At 37.4% G+C, this 20,151-nt stretch overlaps 1 protein-coding gene across 1 annotated transcript in view; it reads right to left on the bottom strand.

Moving 5' to 3' along the window:
- Positions 1–19,451, bottom strand: part of STK33 (serine/threonine kinase 33) — a 145,434-nt gene extending 125,983 nt beyond the window's left edge. The window contains exon 1 of the mRNA XM_011954380.1: positions 19,303–19,451. The gene's annotated coding sequence lies outside the window, so the exon portion shown is untranslated. The remainder of the gene's footprint in view (positions 1–19,302) is intronic.
- Positions 19,452–20,151: the final 700 nt, after the last annotated feature.

Below are 20,151 nucleotides of genomic sequence, written 5' to 3' on the forward strand. Positions count from 1 at the left end.
GAATTCAGCTGTGAATCCATCTGGTCCTGGACTTTTTTTGGTTGGTAGGCTATTAATTATTGCCTCAATTTCAGAGCCTGTTATCATTGAGGCAAATCTAATAATTCCACAAGCATTTAATGAGCACCTATAATATGACTCCTATCACAAGGATCCTGCAGTCTAGTCGAGTATTTCTCAAAAGCTTTGACCTGATCTACAATAACAAATACTTTTTGTTTTGTTTTGTTGTTGTTTTGAGATGGAGTCTCACTCTGTTGCCCAGGCTGCAGTGCAATGGCACAATCTCGGCTCACTGCAACCTCTGCCTCCCAGGTTCAAGCGATTCTTCCACCTCAGCCTCATAAGTAGCTGGGATTATAGGCACCCTCCATCATGCCCAGCTAATTTTTGTATTTTCAGTAGAGACGGGTTTTCACCATGTTAGCCAGGCTGGTCTTGAACTCCTGATCTCAGGTGATCTGCTCACGTCAGCCTCCCAGAGTGCTGGGATTACAGGCATGAACCACCATGCCTGGCCAACAAATATATTTTTACATTATGACCCAACAATCATATGCATGTATATACTGAAACAAATACTCTACCTTCTACCTTCTATTCTTTTTATTGTTTTTTTTTTTTTTTTTTGATAGGGACTCACTCTTTGTCACCCAGGCTGGAGTGGAGTGGCACAATCATAGTTCACTGCAGCTTCGAACTTCTAGGCTGAAGAGATCTAGCTACCTCAGCATCCCCAGTAGCTAGAACTACAGGTGCCCACCACCACCATAACCAGCGAATTTTTAAATGTATTGTAGTGATGGGGTCTCCCTATGTTGTTCAGGCTGTTCTCAAACTCCTGGGCTCTAGCAATCCTCCCACCTTGGCCTCCCAAAGCATTGGATTATAGGCATGAGCTACTGTGCCTGGCCTTGCCTTTTATTCTTACCTATTCTATTCCTCTTTTTAAAAACTCTTGTCACAACACCCCTCACCCCACTAAATTGATTTCACTATCCATTAATGGTCATGGTCCAAAGTTTGACTAAATTGGTATTGAAATATATCAGTCTGGACATGTGACAAATTAACTTTAACACAATGGAGAATGGAAATGTGGAGAATGGGTTTCTCCCTAAATAGGAGCTTGAAATGAACAACCATCAAGGTCCCAGTCAATTCTAAAGGCCAATCATGACCGGGCTCAGTGGCTCACGCCTGTAATCCCAGCACTTTGGGAGGCCGAGGTGGGCAGATCACCTGAGGTCGGGAGTTCGAGACCAGCCTGACCAACATAGAAAAACCCCATCTCTACTAAAAATACAAAATTAGCTGGGTATGGTAGCACACACCTGTAATCCCAGCTACTCAGGAGGCTGGGGCAGGAGAATCACTTGAACCCAGGAGGCGGAGGTTGCGGTGAGCCAAGGTCGTGCCATTGCACTCCAGCCTGGGCAACAAGAGCAAAACTCCATCTCAAAAAACAAAAAAAGAAGCCACTCATTACAATATGTTCAGACATTAAATGGCATAGTCTGATCTATATTAAGTATACTTCTCATATAAAAGATAAGAGTTCGATGATTAAATCTTATCTTTTTGAGTAAATCTACAGGAAGAGGTATCTTAATGGAAACCTTTCATATGACTGTAGTTGACTCCCCTTCTATAACTTTACATGTGTAGAAACTGTTCTTTTCAAACTTCCCAATGAAATCAACGCTTCAGACATAACATTTAGGCCATGAAAATATACCCAAATAAAATATGGGTAGAGTTTAAATAAATTTATTATTTATTAAACATTTTCCAGCAGATCCTGAATCTAATGATGAATATGTTTTAATGATCCCATAATATTTGTTACATAACAGTACTTTTTTATTTCAATAGTTTTGGGGGTACAGGTGGTTTCTGGTTACATGAATAAGTTCCTTAGTGGTGATTTCTGAGATTGTGATATACCCACACCCTAGCAGAGTACACTGTACCCAATATATAGTCTTTTATCCCTTACCCCCATCTGTCCTTTCCCTTGAATCCCCAAACTCCATTATATCATTCTTATGCCTTTGCATCCTCATAGTTTAGCTCCCACTTATAAGTGAGAACATATGATATTTAGTTTTCCTTTCCTGAGTTACTTCACTTAGAATAATGGCCTCCAGATCCATCCAAGTTGCTACAAGGGCCATTATTTCATTCTACTTTATGGCTGAATAGTATTCCATGGTGTGTATATACATTTTCTTTATCCACTCGTTGATTGATGGGCACTTAGGTTGGTTCTATATTTTTGCAAGTAAGAATTGTGCTGCTATAAACATGTGTGTGCATGTGTCTTTTTTATATAATGACTTCCTTTTCTTTCAGTAGATACTCAGCAGTGGCATTGCTGGATCAAATGGTAGTTCCACTTTTAGTTCTTTAAGAAATCTCTATCCTGTTTTCCATAGTGGTTGTACTAGTTTACATTCCCACTAGCAGTGTAAAAGTGTTCCTTTTCACCACATCTACACCAACATCTACTATTTTTTGGCTTTTTAATTATGGGCATTCTCGCAGGAGTAAGCTATCTCACTGTAGTTTTAATTTGCATTTCCCTGATAATTAGTGATGCTGAGCATTTTTCATGTGTTTGTTGACTGTTTGTATATCTTCCATTGAGAATTGTCTATTCATGTCCTTTGCCCACTTTTGGATGGGAGTATTTGTGTTTTTCTTGCTGACTTGCTTGAGTTCCTTGTAGATTCTGGATATTAGTCCTTTGTCAGATATGTAGTTTGCAAATATTTTCTCCCACTCTGTGGGTTGTCTGCTGATTATTTCTTTGGTAGTGTGGAAGCTTTTTCATTTAGTTAGGTCCCATTTATTTATTTTTGTTTTTGTTGCATTTGCTTTTGGGTTCTTAGTCATGAATTCTTTGCCTAAGCCAATGTCTAGAAGAGTTTTTCCAATGTTATCTTCCAGAATTTTTATAGTTCCAAGTCTTAGATTTAAGTATTTGATCCATCTTGAGTTGATTTTTGTATGAGGTGAGAGATAAGGATCCATTTTCATTCTTCTGCATGTGGCTTGCCAATTTCCCCAGTACCATTTATTGAATATGGTGTCCTGTCCCCAACTTTATGTTTTTGTATGCTTTGTTGAAGGTCAGTTGGCTTTAAGTGTTTGACTTTATTTCTGTGTTCTCCATTCTGTTCCATTCGTCTACATGCCTATTTTTATACCAGTGCCATGCTGCTTTGGTAACTGTAGCCTTGTAGTATAAATTGTAGTCAGGTAATGTGGTATCTCCAGATTTGTTCTTTTTGCTTAGTCTTGCTTTGGCTGTAGAAGCTCTTTCTTGGTTCTGTATGGATTTTGTGATTGTTTTTCTAGTTCTGTAAAGAATGACAATAGTATTTCAATGGGAATTGCATTGAATCTGTAGATTGCTTTTGGCAGTATGGTCATTTTCACAATATTGATTCTACCCATCCATGAGGTTGGGATGTGTTTTCATTTGTTTTTGTCATCTATGATTTCTTTCAGCAGTGTTTTGTAGTTCTTCTTGTAGAGATCTTTCACCTCCTTGGTTAAGTCTATTCCTAAGTATTTTATTACTTTTTGCAGCTATTTTAAAAGGGACTGAGTTCTTGATTTCTTAGCTTCATCATTGTTGGTGTATAGCAGTCCTACTGATTTGTGTATATTGATTTTGTATCCTGAGACTTTACTGGATTCACTTATCAGATCTAGTTTTTTGGTAGGGTTTTCTAGGTATATGATCACATCATTGGTGAACAGTGACAGTCTGACTTTCCCTTTTCCAATCTGGGTGCCCTTTCTTTCTTTCTCTTGTCTGATTGCTCTGGCTAGGATTTCCAGTACTATGTTAAACAGAAGTAGTGAAAGTGGGCATCCTTGTCTTGTTCCAGTTCTTGAGGGAAATGTTTTCAACTTTTCCCCCATTCAGTATGATGTTGGCTGTGGTTTTGTCATAGTTGGCTTTTATTACTTTGAGGTATGTCCCTTCTATGCCAATCTTGTTGAGGGTTTTTATCATAAAGGGATACTGGATTTTATCAAATGCTTTTGCTGTGTCTATTCAGATAAGCATATGATTTTTATTTTTAATTCTGTCTATGTGATATATCACATTTATTGACTTGTATATGTTATACCACCCCTGCATCCCTAGTATGAAACCCACTTGATCTGATGTATTATCTTTTTGGTATGCTGTTTGATTTGGTTAGCTAGTATTTTGTTGAAGATTTCTGCATCTATCAAAACAGTAATATTTTAAAGTATTGCCCTTAATATGTCATAACTCTAATATATAAAAATGGAAATTCTACAAAATGATCAAAGAAAGCTACTTATAAAGGATTAAATGTGCACATGATTCCTTCTGCACCAACTATTATTACAAATAAAGCTCCAGATCAAAGGGTAGATCTTCTTTAAGTAGATAATGCTCATAGATAAAACAGACTAATGAATTTTACAGTAAAGTAGTTTTCTGTTGGGTCAATAATCTATAAAGTCTCCTTTATTTCTAGTGACTATCCAAGTTTTCCTTGCTACTTATGCTTTTCTCTATAACTGACAAAAATTTACATAGTGATATATAATTTCTTTTTTTCATAGTTTGTATTTATTGGGCATCTAATGTATATAAGATCTCGTGCTTGGGTCTTGGGGAAATAGAGGGTAGATATACAAAAAAATATCGACCAGAGTCTCTAATAAATACAATCTAACATAAAATGTGACACAGATACACAAAGTATACAAAGTGCTACTGGCTCAAAGAAGGGAGAGATGATCTCCAGCAAGGCAAAACATGAAGAGTCCATAAAGAGATTTAACTTAAAATTGGCAGAAGCTGGAAGGAAAAGCATTCCTGTAACAGTTATTATGGTCCTAAGGCAAGAGTGTTTGTGGAGGCAGGAGGTCAAAATGTTCAGAATTTTATTGAAAGCTCATTTCTTATGAGCTTCTTAAGCTTATATTTTTAATTTTAAGTCTAAAACATAAAATACTAAAAGCCTAGATCTTCCACCTTACCTTACTGTCCTTCCTAGGTTCTCGCCTGTACTGTGCTGACTCAGATTTCTTCTTGCACAAGCTTGTTCCCCATCTCATAGAGTCAGCACGACTTTGCTAGGGGAGTGCCAAACTACTTTCAGTCTGATCAAATTTTGACCTTGGCCTTCCTCAGGTACACAACTACCTAGTTTCCTGCTCTTCTTTCTTCCTATTGTGTCTTTTAACTTCCCATTATATTTAGCATATTTAGCACCCCTAGGTTTAGCACTGAGTTGCTTTTCACGTTAGATTTCTCAAGGACTTACTATTGTAGACCAAATAGAGAAAAAATTAAACAAATGATGAAATTCCTATTTATATATTCCTTCATTCTATAAATAACTGATTCTTCAGTTATAAGCAGCATTCTTATGAATAATGATTCATATATGTTGCTAATGCATACTATCACTTTTTTTTGCCACCTAGCTGAAACTACGAAAGCAAGCAAGGAGTCCTGCGCCATCATGGAGAGCCCATGGAGCTAACTACCCTACAGCTTGCTTCTGCTCATCAAGGAAATCAAGAACCTGCTGGTTTTGTCCCTGCCCACCTAACATCTCACTTCTTTTTCATCATCACAATACTGTTAATTCCACCTAATAGAATCCCTTATGCTTGTGTGTAGCCCCTTCCTACCACCTTGATTTCAAATGCTGACCCGTACCTCAAGAAGCTCTCCTTCTCTGTATGTTTCATTTGCAGTGTAAATAAGGGACTATTCACGAATACCGATTTTGTCTGTAGTGCTACTGATATTACTGTATCAACCAAAAACAGAACTATAAGTAGATTGTGAAATTACAGTCCATATAGAACCAACCATGCTAGCCACCTCTACACTGCTCATAGATCCAAACCATCCCCTCACAATCCTTGCAACTTTTTCATCCTCCTGAAATCTAGTTTTTTTTTTAAATCAAACGTACTCAAGACTTTAAAACACTACTTTAATCATGGTAACTTTTTAATTTTTGTGGGTACATAGTAGGTATATATATTTATGGGATACATGAGATATTTTGATGCAGGTATGCAACGTGTAATAATCACCTCAGGGTAAATGGAGTATCCATCACCTCAAGCATTTATCCTTTGTGTTATAAACAATTCAATTATACTTTTAGTTATTTTTAGATGTACAATTACATTATTATTGACTACTGTCACCCTGTAGTGCTATCAAATACTAGTTCTTATTCATTCTATTTCTTGTACCAATTAACCATCCCCACTCCCCGACCCTACTCCATACCACTATGCTTTCCAGCTCTGGTAACCATCCTTCTACCCTCTATCTCCATGAGTTTACTTGTCTTAATATTTTAGCTCCCAGAAATAAGTGAGAACATACTAAGTTTGTCTTTCTGTGACTGGCTTATTTCACTTAACATAATGATTTCAGGTTCCAACTATGTTGTTGCGAATGACAGAATCTCATTCTCCTATATGGCTGAATAGTACTCCACTGTATATATGTGTTACATTTTCTTTATCCATTCATGTGTGGACGGACACTTAGGTTGCTTCCAAATTTATGGTAACTTTTATTTTTTGATAAATGACTATAATCATTGTTAACACATTTTCTACAATTTTTCTAATTCATTTTAACACAATAACAGATCAAACCTTTGTAGGTTAGCCTGGAAACTTAGCCATCATGAATAAAACCACTCTATGGGGGGAAAAATCTGAGTTTTAAAAAATTAAACTAAAACTAATTTATAGATTCTATTTGGAGATGTGTAATTACCCATAAAGAGATATGGCCTCATGAAGTAGAGGCAAAAAAAAAAAAAAAAAAAAAAAAAATATGGAATATCTTTTGAAATATCAAATTCAATTAAGAAAGTTGGCTGGGTGCGGTGGCTCACGCCTGTAATCCCAGCACTTTGGGAGGCCGAGGCAGGTGGATCACGAGGTCAGGAGTTCAAGACCAGCCTGACCAACATGGTGAAACCCCCTCTCTACTAAAAATACAAAAATTAGCCAGGTGCAGTGGCAGGCACCTGTAATCCCAGCTACTCAGGAGGCTGAGACAGAAGAATCCCTTGAACCCAGGGGCGGATGTTGCAGTGAGCCGAGATCGCGCCACTGCACTCTGGCCTGGGCAACACAGTGAGACTCCATCTCAAAAAAAAAAAAAAAAGAAGAAAAGAAAAGAAAGTTACAAATTTGGTTTTTTTATGATGGGGGGGAGTAGAGGCAAAGTATAACTAAAATGTACATCAGATTGTGATAGATGCTATAACTGTACAAAATGCCATGCTAAAAGCAATTAATTGGGCCTAGGGGTATTAAAAAACTCCACAAAGAAAGTGACATTTGGATGGCGCACTAGGGTAATTCAGACCAACCAGTCTGTTGAGGACAACTAAAAAAACTAGACCAAAAATAAGAAAGAAAGAAAAAAAGATCTGTTTGAAGGCATCAAGGAATTACCATAAGAGGAAAGAATCACTAGGCCTGGATAGGGAGCAGAGTGCTTGCCAATTCCTGAGGAAACAACAGATAGACTGAGTGGGATGTTACTGATAGCCTCCAGGGATCATGGGGATAAGAAACGGAGTCTAAAGTCCACCAAGGTTGAGTACCTCAGGAGCCTTATTACATTGAGGTAGAATTCTGAAGGACTTCCAACCTATAGCAATAGGTATCAAATCATCTCATTCTCTAAAATTGAGTTGACATGATCCTGGACTGGTTATACCCACAGGCGCTAGCTGGAACAAGCATAATCCTTCTCTGAATGTTGATGACAGCATCCTGGACCTCAGATTATCTCTGCAAACAATTCTGCAAATATAATGTCTGGCAAACAATTTAATTTTTTTTTAAACAGGCACATTACTAGACAAGAAAACGTGAACAAAACCAGGAATATAAACTGACCAACTGAGGCTCCAAACATTAAAGTTATCAGATACAGACTTTAACTATAAAAGAAATACAGACAAAATTATAATAAAGAATAAGAAAACATAAAAATGAACAAAAGGAAATTAAAAACCTGAAAAATGCAATTGCAAAAATTAGAAACTCAAACGATGGTCATAACAGCAGATTAAACTCAGCTGAACTGGAAGAGAAGTCAGAAAAATGAACAATTAAAATGCATCCAGATTAAATCAAGGAGAAAATACAAAATATTGAAAATATAAGAGACATATGGAATAAACAAAATTGACAAACTATTAGCTATATTAAGAAAAAAGAATATTCAAATAAAATCAGCTGATCTTATAGAAATAAAAAGAATCATAAGAGACTACTATGAACAATTACATGCCAACAAACTGGATAAAGTAGAAGAAACAGAAAAATTCTTAGAAACATAGAACCTACCAAGATAAATTCAAGAAACAGTCTAAACAGATCTATAACTAAAATGGCAATTGAATCATTAATCAAAAACTTCCCAACAATGAAAAGCCCAGGATTATAGGCTTCACTGGTGAATTCTAAACTCATTTTATAAGATCAGCATTAGCCTGGCCGGACGCAGTGGCTTACGCCTGTAATCCCAGCACTCTGGGAGGCCGAGGCAGATGGATCACGAGGTCAGGAAATCGAGACCGTCCCGGCTAACACGGTGAAACCCCGTCTCTACTAAAAATACAAAAAATTAGCCGGGCATGGTGGTGGACGCCTGTAGTCCCAGCTACTCGGGAGGCTGAGGCAGGAGAATGGCGTGAACCCAGGAGGTGGAGCTTACAGTGAGCTGAGATCGCGCCACTGCACTCCAGCCTGGGAGACAGAGCAAGACTCCATCTCAAAAAAATAAAAATAAAAATAAAAATAAGATCAGCATTAGCCTGATACCAAAGCCAGAAAAAGATACCATGAAAAAGGAAAACTACATGACAATATCTCTGATGAATATAGATGTAAAAATTCTCAACAAAATACTAGCAAACTGAATTCAACAGCACATTAAAAGGATCACAAACCATGACCAAGTAAGACTTATCTCTGGGATGCAAGGATAGTTCAAAATATGAAAACCAATCAATGTGAGACACCATATTAACCGAATTGAAAATAAAATCACATGATTGTCTCAATAGATGCAGAAAAGCATTTGGATAAAATTCAACACCTTTTCATGATTAAAAAAAAAAAAAAACTCTCAACAAACTAGGAATAGAAGAAAACAATCCCAACATAATAAAGACCATATATGAAAAGCCCATAGTTAACATCACACTCAATGGTGAAAAACTGAAAGCTTTTCTTACAATATCTGGGACAAGAAAGACATCCCACATTCATGGATAGGAATAATTAATATTGTTAAAATGCCCACACTGCCCAAAGTAATCTACAGATTAAATGTAATCCTTACCAATATCCCAACAGCATTTTTTACAGAAAGAGAGCAATCCTAAAATTCACATGCAACCACAAAAGACCACAAATTGCTAAAGCAATCTTAAGAAAGAACAAAGCCAGAAGCATCACACTTCCTGATTTGGAAATATATTACAAAGCTATAGTAATCAAGAGTATAGTACTGCCATAAAGATAAACATATAGCCTAATGGAACAGAATAGAGATCCCAGAAATAAATCCATGCATACATAGTCAACTGACCTTCAACAAAGATGCTAAGAATACACAATGGAGAAAGAACAGTCTCTTCAACAAATGGCCCTGGGAAACCTGGATATTCACATGTAAAAGAATGAAATTGATCTTTATCTAACACCACACACAAAAACTCAAAATACTTAAACTTAAGAAATGAAAGTGTAGCATTCCTGGAAGAAAATATTTTGTTATTGGCCTTGGCCATGATTTATTGGATATGACACCAAAAGCACAGATAATAAAAGAAAAATAGACAAGCAGGATTACACCAAACTAAAAATCTTCTGCACTACAATGAAAGCAGTCAACAAAACAAAAAAGGCAATCTACAAAACGGGAAAAAAACATTTGCAAGCCATATATCTGATAAAAGATTAACATCCAAATTATATAAGGAACTCTAACAAGTCAACAGAAAAAATAAAATAATCTGATTTTTAAATGGGCAAAGGAATTAAATAGACATTTATCAAAAGAAGACATATAAATAGCCTACAATATATGAAAATGTGCTCAAGATCACTAATTATCCAGGAAATGCAAATTAAAACCACAATGAGATATCTCAACACAATGTTTAAGGTTAGAAGTGGCTTGGGTTTTTATTCAGAAGTTTGATAATGTTTTTGTGACCAGAAATATGCCGTAAGACCATAAATGTGCCATACTTCACTCTTATTTAAATCAATCCACCTATTTTGGTAAAATTGGTTTTGTTACACTTCACGCACTTAAAGTCAAAGTGTTCAAGAACCTATTATTGACATTAAGGACTTACTGTACTTAAAAATTTGCCAATATGGTAGATCTTATGTTAAATATTTGCATCACAAAAATAATAATAGTAATAATAAAGAGGCCAAGAGGAAACTTTTTGAGGGGATAGATGTGTTTATAGCATACACTGCAGTGATGGTTTCACAGTTGTACCCTTATCTCCAAATGTATTAAGTTGTACATATTAAATATGTACAGCTGTTTGTATGTCATTTATACCTAAATAAGCTGGATTTTTAATGTGAAAAAAGGATAAATCTAACAAAAAGATAATAACTTTAAGCAGAAAACTGTAAAGCATTTTGAATAATATAAAAGAATATTTAAACAAATTGAAGGACATACTATGTTCATAGATTGAAAGATTCAGTATTTTTTAAATGAAGCTCCCCCTAAGCTGATCTAGGGATTCTGTAAGATCCCAATCAAAAGCCCAATAGGTGCGTATACGTATATGTGTTGAACAAGCTAATTACAAAATGTATATGTAATGCAAATTGTCAAGGATAGCCAAAGACAATCTTAAAGAATAAAAAGTGGGAGGACTTTCTCGATCAGCCATCAGTGCTTACTTAGCTGTGTTAGCACACACAGTATTTGTTTAAGAAGAGCCAAACAGACGAAAGATACAGAACAGTGACACAGAAACAGACTCACGGATATAGTCACTTGATTTAAAACAAAGACGACATTGCAAAGCAGTGAAAAAATTATGGCCTTTTGAATAAATGGTGGTGAGAAAAAACACATATTCATATGAAAGGAAACCCGAATTCTATTCTACACCATACATTAATACTAATTTCAGGTGGATTTTAAATCTAAACCTGAAAGGCAAAACAATAAAGCTTCTAAAAGAAAACACTAGAAGATGCTTTATGACCCTGGGGTACAAAAAGATTTCTTAAATAAAATGCAAAGACGATAAAGCCTTAAGAATTGCTGTTCATCAAAGATACCATTAAAAGGGTGAAAGGAAAAGCCAAAATGAGAAATGACATTTGTGACACACATGATAAAGAGCTTATATTTAGAATGTATAAAAACTTCCTACAAATTAATTTCAAAAAATAGGCAACATAATAGAAAACTGGAAGAAATAAAAAACTGCAAGGGGCACTTCACAAAAGAGGATACCCAAATCCCAATAAACATAATAAAAAGTGCGAATCTCATTAGCAATCAGGGAAAAGCATGTTAAAATCACCATAGGATACCACTACACACCCACTCACATGACTAAAGTTATAAAGGCTAGCAAAAGCAAATGTTGGCAAAGAAGCAGAAAAAAGAGAACTCGCATGCACTACTAATTAAGAAAGCTATTTAGGCCAGGCGTGGTGGCTCACGCCAGTAATCCCAGCACTTTGGGAGGCTGAGGCAGGAAAGTCACAAAGTCAAGAGATTGAGACCATCCTGGCCAAGGTGGTGAAACCCCATGTCTACTAAAAATACAAAAATTAGCTGGTCATGGTGTCAAGCCTGTAGTACCAGCTACCTGGGAGGCTAAAGCAGAAGAACCACATGAACCTGGGAGGTGGAGGCTGCAGTGAGCCGAGATCGAAAGAAAGAAAGAAAGTTATTTGGTACAACTGCTTTGGAAGACTATTTAGCATTATCTATTAAAGATATGCGTATCTTATAACTCAAAAATTTCTCTCTTATGCTCTCAACAAAAAAGTGTGCAGATGTGCTCCAAAACACATGTACTTGAATATTCAGAGCAGTATAATTCATAGCAATAAAAACCTGGAGACAACCCAAATGTCCATCAACAGCTGAATGAATAAGATGGTACATTCATTTAATGGTTTATTATTCTGCATGTTTGAAAATAACTAGTTATCAAAAATATCAAATACCTAGGTATAAATCTAATGTAAGATGTGTAAGATATCTACACTAAAAACACACATACACAAAAAGAAAATAACTAGTTATATGTTACATCATTGATGAATCTTACAAATGATACTGAGCAAAAAAATAAAATAAAATAAAAAATAAAAAACCCAGACAAAAATACATATACTGTAGGATTGTTTATATGTTTTTTTTAAAAAAAGGTAAAACTAGAGACGCATACTTAAGTGGAAAAAAGAAAACATGATTATTGTAAAAGTAAAGATAGAGATTTCCTCTTTTTTGGGGGGGGGTGCGGGGATTGAGTCTCACTGTCACTGCCCAGGCTGGCATGCAATGGTGCGATATCGGCTCACTGCAGCCTCCGCCTCCCAGGTTCATGCAATTCTCCTGCCTCAGCCTGGGATTACAGGTGTCTGCCACGACGTCCGGCTAATTTTTTTTTTCTTTGTATTTTTAGTAGGAACGGACAGGGTTTCACCACGTTGGCCAAGCTGGTCTAGAAGTCCTGACCTCAAATGATCTGCCCGCCTTTACCTCCCAAAGTGCTGGGCTTACAGGCATGAGCCATTGTGCCCAGCCAACTTTTAAAGGATAGAGGGAAAGAGCCGGGCGCGGTGGCTCAGGCCTGTAATCCCAGCACTTTGGGAGGCCGAGGTGGGCGGATCACGAGGTCAGGAGATCGAGACCATCCTGGCTAACATGGTGAAACCCCGTCTCTACCAAAAATACAAAAAATGAGCCGGGCGTGGCGGCGGGCGCCTGTAGTCCCAGCTACTCGGGAGGCTGAGGCAGGAGAATGGCATGAACCTGGCAGGCGGAGCTTGCAGTGATCCGAGATCAGGCCACTGCACTCCAGCCTGTGTGACAGAGCAAGACTCTGTCTCAAAATAATAAATAAATAAATAAGCAAACAAATAAATAAAAGAGGAAAAGAAAGCTATACAAACTGGCTGGACCCTGAGGCAGGGCTTCTGGAATGTTGACAAAGTTCTATTATTGATCTGAGTGATGGTTACGTGGGTGTTCACTTTGTGATAAATCACCAACCTGTACATTTTTGCTTTGTACATTTTTCTGTTTGCTGCTATGTTTCACAAGAAGTGAGGTTTTTGTTTTGATTTTGTTTTGTTTTGTTTAACGGTATCCCAAGGTATTTCCCCAGAAAGAAAAGAGGATTGGGGTGGAAGGCATAGTTCACAAGTAAGCTGCAAGTAAGCTGTTGCAGGAACTTGGAATTAAACAAAATACTGTGCTTTTCTGAGGGTTTATTTATACAAAACAATACATAGTAAACAGATGGTGGCTCTTAGACCAGAGCAAGATAACCAGAAAAGTTATTATGTCTAAGAAGTTTCCATAGACATAAGGCATAGAGAAGAAACAGTAAAATCACAGAAGCAAACACAATAGCAATGACTATACAAGTATTTTCCAGAAGAAAGAGCCCACTTACCAAGAGACTTCCACTACTACATTTCCTCTGGTAAGGTGATCCCTATGGTGCTATCATAGAAATAGATGCAAAAGGCTACTATAGGTGACCTAATTAAATATTCAAATTATATAAATTATCCCCATTCTTATTTCATATTCCACACACAACCTTCTGGTTGTAATGTGTTTTTTCATGACGTTTACCTACAGGGAGAGAATCTACTAGTCAGGTATGTAAGTATAATGTGCATTGGATAGTGTTATACGTGGGTTTCTCACGAGCTTTGTTAGTATTGAGAAAGAAAAGTGGCTCAGAGCAGTCTGAGGAATGCGAGGTATGCAAAATGTATCAGGCCCAGAGAGTCATGAGCATGAGACTTCCCTCAGGTTCCCTGTACCCATGCCTGGAAGTAATTGTTTAAAGGCATTTTGTTTTTTCTATCCTTTCCTATAGTTTCCAGACTAGCTGATAAAGTATCTAAAAAGCTACCCTAAGTTGTACAATTATCCTTCACCCGTTATCCTCATATTCCTGGAATTTGTGATACAAAAAACAATGTATAGCCAAATAACAACTTATGTTATTTTAATGAACCAATGTAAACGATTGCTAAACAATTTAGGAACTGCCCCCTAACTTACTGTTTTCCCACTGGTAACTGCTGCTAATCCGAGCATATATTCAGGGCAACTTGAATCTATAGCTCCTGGGCTTCAGTTTTCAACCGTGGCCTAAATAAACTCTCCATTTGTATTAATTTTGCCTCAGCTTCTTCCCTTAGGTCAATGATATCTATCAGTAATCTTGAACCCAAATATTCTGGGATAAAGACAATATAATATTTATATGCCTTTAAGACTAAAGACCAAAACCTGGAACATTAGTCAATTCACGACAGTTATGAAAAAGACCTCTCGGCCTTCTGTGGCCGTATCACTTTGTATCACGTGCACATGTTTTCCAACTCAAAGCTTTTACGGTGAGTTCTGTGGTATGGCTGGAGAATACAGTGCCAGTAGGTGAGTCCAAAAAGGCACATGGAAGACAAACTGAAATGTCTGCATACGAGCCTATTTTAGTTTATTTAAGGAAATAATATGTGCCAGGTGGTGTACTGAGCACTTGCTATAAATTATATCATTTAATCTTTACAGTATCACTGTGTGAGTATTATTAGTGATATCATTATCCCCGTTTTTTATAATAGTATCATTATCTATTTTTCAGATGAGGAAACTAAGTCAGTATGGCTATATGCCTTGCCCAAGGTCACATAGGTAGTAAACAACGAAACTAGAGTTTGAATCCCAACAGTCTGATTCCCTCTTGTTCTTAACCATTAAACTGTTTTCTCTGCTACAGTGTAAAACTATTTAGTATAAGAGGTCATTTATTCAATAATATTTACAGTGTAGAGAGAGATTCTAGGGACATGGCAGCCTGAAAACATAATTGCTGATGCTTCTCCTAACTCCAAACAAACTAACTCTTTTAGTTCCTGGGCCAGTAGGCAGGTAGGGCCTAGAGAGTGTGAGTAGAACCTCTGCTTTTATAGGGTCACAGAGAAAGCTAGTGTAAGACTTTTTCTCTGCTAACTCAAAGGATATATTGAGGTATAGTGGCAAAGAGCCATAGGACAAGAATCAGAATTCAAGGTTCCTAGGAAAAGCCTGGTCTTGAGAGATTTATGGGCCCCTGTAATAGACATAATAATGCCTCCCTCCCCCCAAGTTATCCAAAAAGCTCATCCTCTGAACCTGGGAATATGTTTCCTTACATGACAAAAAGCTGTTGTTGATGTGATTATCTAGTGGGCCCTAAGTAATCACAAGGATCCCTATAAGAAGGGGAAAAAAAGGGCAAAGGTAATAGTAGGAGATGTTATAATAGGAGTGTCAGAGTGATGCAGTGTGAGAAAGACTCATTAAAGATGAAAAAAGGGACCATAAGCCATGAAACGCAGGTGGCTTCCAGAAGCTGAGAAAGGCAAGGCAATGGATTTTCTTCTAAAGCCCCAAGAAGGAACACAGCCATGCTGACACCTTCATTTTGGCCCAGTGAAACTGATTTCAGACTTCTGACCTCCAAAAAAATAAGATGATACATTCATATTGTTTTAAGCCACTAAGTTTGTGGTAATTAGTTATATGAGCAAGAGAAAACTAGTATATTCCCCAAAAAAACAGACAGAGCTGGATGTTTTTAAACGAACATGCTGGTCTTCCTGGCTCAGATGAGCTGGTGCAAGAGGGGGTGGAAAAGGTATGTGAAGTCCTGCCTGCTCCTTAGGATGGAAGAGAGGCTTTGCATCTATAAAGATGAGAATGTGGAGAGAGCATCACACAGTATCCTGACATAGAATAAGTATGTGTAGCATCGGTGCAAAATAAGGAATAAAAACCTAATAATAGTCTGAGGCAAAAATTACCACACTGGTTTTTTTTTTTTTACACTTAGGTATTAAGGAAGGAGGTATTAAGTATTAAGGTCAGACATGGGGAGACAGCAGACAAAAGAGCATTTAAAGGTCTCTGGTGGGGAATCAGGAAGTAAAAGCACTCTAAAGTAAAAGGAAATTTACTGGTAAAGAAAGAAGAGAGGGTCCTGGTGGGGGAAATAGTTGAAATTTTATTTTCTTGTACCAGTGGAGAAATGTGTATTTATTACACATATTGGAAAAATAGAGGGAAAAATCTACCACCACCACCACCAAGAATAAAAAAAGAAAAACTTAATTATTTGGAAATTTAGAAACACTTTAAAAGTGCTGTGATAAAGAGAATATAAAAACTGAAATTACAAACAGAAGACAAGGAAGAGGAAAATGTTTCATAGCAAACTTAATAGGATGCCATGAAAGCCAAACTTAAAGGAAACCTTATAGCTTCAAGCTTCAAAAGCATTTATTTTTTATTTATTCTTTTTTTTTTTTAGACAGAGTCTTGCTCTGTTGCCCAGGCTGGAGGGCAGTGGTGCGATCTCGGCTCACCGCAACCTCTGCCTCCCAGGTTCAAGTGATCCTCGTGCCTCAGCCTCTCTGAGTTGCTGGGACCACAGGCACCCACCACCAAGCCCAGCTAATTTTTCTAATAGAGATGGGGTTTTGCCATGTTGGCCAGGCTGGTCTCGAGCTCCCGACCTCAGATGATCTGCCTGCCTCAGCCTCCCAAAGTGTTAAGATCACAGGCGCGAGCCACCACACCCGGCCTCAAAAGCATTTTTTATAAGGCAAGAAAGATGAAAAAGAAAATTAGTGCTCACCTTTAGCAACTAGGAAAGGAAAAATTAAATACACAGAAAGTAGGAAGAAAAAATGAACAAAGATAAAGCTTCAATTAATAAAACTTAAATATCTCAAATTATAAAATGAAGAAATCTAAAAACTGATCTTTGAAATGATTAATAAAATAAATACTCCCCCAACTTTGCTTGAAGGAAACTTAGAGAAAAATATATAAATGATTAGGGGTATAAAAAAAACCGTAAGTACAGGTAAGAAAGACACTAAGGCAATTATAAGACAATAGTACCTGCAATTTTGTGTGCTATATACAAATGCTGCATAACAAACTACCCCAAAACTTAGTGGTTTAAAACAATTATTTTATTATGCTCACAGATGCTTTAGGTCAAGAATTCAGGAAGGGCTCAGCTAGGCTGGGTTTGTCATGTGATTACGTTGAGATGACAGCTGGGTTGGAGCTTTGTGAAAGTTCAAATTAGACTGTTTATCCAAGATGCCAACTGGCTGTCAACAGACGCTGGCGGATGGCAGGAGCTGAGCTGGAAGTTTAGCTTGGCCTATCAATGGGGATCCTTACATATGGGCTCTCCAGCATGGAAGACCCAGACTTCCTACATGGCAGTTGAGTTCCCCAGAGTGAGCCTCCCAGAGAACTGGGAAAAAGCTGCATAGCCTTTTCTGAACCAGCCTTGGAAGTCAGCATCACTTCTGCCATCCTCCAGTGGTTGAAGCAGTCATAAGCAGTCCTCCTGCCTAGACCCAAGGAAAGTAGGCATAAACTCACATCTTGATAGGAATGTCAAAAATTTTGCAGAAATGTTTAAAACCACTACAGCAACAAATATGAAGGCTAGAGGACATAATTTTCTAGCAAAATGTAAATTCCCAATCATGACCCAAAAAGCAGAAAACTTGGATAGATCAAATGCCATAGAAGAGATGAGAAAAGTGATTAAAGATCAGCCATTAAAGAAATGCATCAGGTAGTTTCCCAGCTGGGGGTCTATGAAACTTTTAAAGAAGAGAAGTGTAATATTATTTAAACCAGGGACTTCCCAATTTTAGTGAGCCTCAGAATCACCTCCAGCTAATAAACACACATTCCTGGGTGTCAGCCCAGACTGATTCTGTAAGTTTGGAGTACAGTACAGGGATCTACATTTGTAACATGCACACATGTGATGCTACCACCACTTATTCACACAATTCACTTTGAGTAGCACTGATTTAAACCAGGAGTTAGCAGCAAACCATGGCCCAGTGGCCAAATCTGGCCTGTCACTTGCTTTTATAAATAAAGTTTTATTGGAATACAGCCATGTTTATTCATTCACTTACTGTCTATCTCTGCTTTTGCACTACAATGGCAGGGTTGAGTAGGCATGACAGAGACCATATGGCCCACAAAACCTAAAATACTTGTCATCTGGCCCTTTGCCCAAAGAGTTTACCATGCCCTGCCTAAACCACTACCTTATTCTACCTCATTTATACCTCATGATATTTTCCCTTTTCCAAACTTAAGCAGGCTTTTTGGATATTCTGCTGACATATTCACTCCATTGGTTAAGGTGCAAAACTAATATGACAAATAGTTTTCATGGCACAGGCTATCTGCACTGCACAACAACTAAATCACTATGTTGAAGAGGATGTGAGACTGTCCCAGCTCAGCAGGAAACAACGTTGCCATTGATTAGAGATGTCTCCTGCACATTGAAAGGGTAACTTGCAGCATGCATGCTGTGTATTTGCTAACCCTGACTATAAAATATATAAGGCTTACGATTATTTTCAAAATCTGTTGGATAACTGCAACAAAATATGAATGTAAGGCACCCATTTTTTAACTGCACCATTAACAACATATCAGATTTTGCTCCAAAGGCTATGGAAGTTATTGTAATAATATGCAAATATTTCACACTCATAAAAAAGTCAAAAAATAAACCCATTTTGTGATTTTTATCAGAGTATAATACAGACCAATTCTGTCATGTTTGTACACAAGATTTCTGAGATTGATGTCTGCTCTTGAAAGAATACTAATAATGTTTCAAATGCTATAAACCAACATTATATCAGTTGAAAATGTCCTTACTGTCAAAACATCTTTCAAAGATGCTAACTCTAAACTTTGAGGTAATTTTTGCACATTAATACCCTTTTCCCATAATGTTAGTTCCAAAATAGTGGCCCAGAATATATCAACAGCAGAAATTATATTTCAAGATTTGCGTATTTACATTATTACTTAAAAGAAAAAAAAGTCTGTTGTTCTAGGCAAAAGAAATATGGCACAAGAAAATATGTGTACATGTTTGTTACCTTAGGCAGAAGAAAAACTGCAGGTGAAAATTTCCAGTGTGGGTAAGCAACAATTAAATACCAAAACCCAGTAAAGCCAGAAGTGAGCAGCAGAGCTGCCACAGAGAGCACTGAAGGTGGCACCAGAGAACTAACCCCCGAGGAAGGTCCTAGAAGAAAGAGGTGAAGATCAGCCAGGCATGCCCAGACATGGAGTTTTTCTCACCACTGTAGTCCCACATGAACAAAGCCTGGCACACAGAAAAAACACCATTAATATTTAAGAAAGGAAAGATAGAAAGCATGAAAAGTAAAAGGGAGGGAAGGCAGAAGTTCACAACAAAAAGCCAGAGTCTTCCAAAACATTCCTACAGAGTTGTGGCTCCATTCTAATCACCAGATGGTAGTGTACAGAGCAACTAGGAAAGATGACGGGTAGTAAATAAAACTTTTCCACCAAAAATGAAGATAACTGAGGAATCAGCCTCCAGTTGCTAACGGACTGACGTGCCAAGAACTGGAGCAGTTTTGCAAAGGACACAATGGCTCCTAGCATATCAGAAGCAAGTGTTTGTCTCTCCCAGTTCTATGTGCACTGAACCCAAATATAAAGACAACTAAACATCCAGGAAAAATAAAGACCCCCAAGAATTCTAACCTTGATATGTAAGATAAAGTTTTATTGATTACATGGTTTTGTTTGTGGTTTTATTTATTACATGGGTTCTCTGGTAACCCGGTATTAATAATACATAGCAAAAGAAAAGAGGGGCAGAATATCTGCTGTACAGTTGACAATATTTGTCCAGGCATGCTGGGTGAAATGTATCAACAAAGCAAGGTAATTCCAAATTTTATCTAGCATGGAAG

The sequence above is a fragment of the Colobus angolensis genome, unplaced genomic scaffold (assembly GCF_000951035.1).
Source record: "Colobus angolensis palliatus isolate OR3802 unplaced genomic scaffold, Cang.pa_1.0 Scaffold381, whole genome shotgun sequence".
NCBI classification, from domain to species: Eukaryota; Metazoa; Chordata; class Mammalia; order Primates; family Cercopithecidae; genus Colobus; species Colobus angolensis.